At 40.7% G+C, this 1,431-nt stretch overlaps 1 pseudogene; it reads right to left on the bottom strand.

Annotated features, from left to right (window-relative positions):
• Nucleotides 1-303: 303 nt before the first annotated feature.
• On the bottom strand, nt 304-695 carry LOC102917515 (small ribosomal subunit protein uS19 pseudogene; annotated as a pseudogene).
• Between the last annotated feature and the right edge of the window lie 736 nt (nt 696-1,431).

Below are 1,431 nucleotides of genomic sequence, written 5' to 3'. Positions count from 1 at the left end.
ACTCATTTGTTGAAGAACATCTAGGCCTTTTCTAATTTTTGGCCATTGTGACTAAAGCAGCAATGAACTTTAAAGCAAGAGTCTCTCTGGTAGGATGAAGCATTCCATGGGTATGTACCTTGAGTGCTATGTTTAGACTTAGAGGTAGGTTTCTACCTTCCTAAGGAAACTGCTACACTGATAGCCATAGTGACTATACAACTTTTTATACACACCAGTATTGGGCGAGTGTTCCCCATAATCCACATCCCTTTCAGCATGAACTGCCATTTGTTTTATAGACATGAGTCTTCTTGGCCACAGCTACTTGATGGGTTCAAAGAAGGAGGAGTGCATGGCTCCAATATCAGATAGGCCAGATTCACTGGGCTTGTAGGTGATGGTGAACTTGCCCAGGTAATGACCAATCATCTCAGGTTGATTTCCACCTGATTGAAGGTCTTGCCATTGTACATGCCTACCATGCTACCTACCATCTCAGGAAGGATGACCATGTCCCTCAGGAGGGACTTCACCACCTCAGGCTTCTTGATGGGTGGCACCTCCTTCTTGGCCTTTCTCAGGAACTTGAGAAGTAAGTGCTGCTGCTGCTGAAGGCCACCGTTCAGGCGCCACCTCTGTCTAGTACCGTACAACTTCTCATAGCAGTAGGTGAACTTTTGGAAGGCCCACTTCTTCTGCTCCACTTCAGTCATAATGGTGACTCCTTGGAAAAGGAAGAGTGGGCAGTGTCTCTCACATAGTTTTGACTTGCATTTCATTGCTGACCAAGGATTGCTACTATTTCTTTAAGTGCTTCTCATTCTTTTGTGTTCCTGTCTCTGATAATTCTCTGTTTAGATCTGTATCCCACTTCTTATTTGGGATTTTTGTTTTCTAAATGTCCAGTTTTAAATTTTTAATTCTTTAGATACAAGCCCCCCAATCAGATGAAATAGTTGTTTAAAACAATCTTTTCCCTTTCTGTGTCTCACTGCTTTGTTGAATGACTATGTCCTTTGTCTTACAGAACATTTTCAGGATTATGAGGTTCCCTAAATAACTGTTCTCCTCCGTGCTTGTACTGCAGGTCATCTGTTCAGAAGTATTTTCCTGTGCCAATGCTTTTAAGGGTAATCCCTACTTTCTCTTCAATCAGCTTCAGTGATTTATCCTTATTTGGGGGTCTTTGATCCATTGGTAATTGAATTTTGTTTGGGGTGATAAGTGTGAATCTCTTTGCATTCTTTTACATCTAACTATCCAGTTTGACTAGCAACATTTGTTGAAGACGCTTTTTTTAAAGGTTGTGTTTCTGATTTCTTTATAAATAATCAGGTGTCCAAAGGCTCATGTACTTATGTCTGGGTTTTTTAGTCCATTGCATTTATGAACACATCACTTTTTGTGACAAGGCTACAGTATTTTTATACTATTGCTGAGTAGTACAAT

The sequence above is a fragment of the Peromyscus maniculatus genome, chromosome 10, assembly GCF_049852395.1.
Source record: "Peromyscus maniculatus bairdii isolate BWxNUB_F1_BW_parent chromosome 10, HU_Pman_BW_mat_3.1, whole genome shotgun sequence".
In the NCBI taxonomy this organism is placed as follows: Eukaryota; Metazoa; Chordata; class Mammalia; order Rodentia; family Cricetidae; genus Peromyscus; species Peromyscus maniculatus.
The sequence above is the reverse complement of the archived record's forward strand: the minus strand, read 5'-3'. Positions and strand labels throughout refer to the sequence as shown.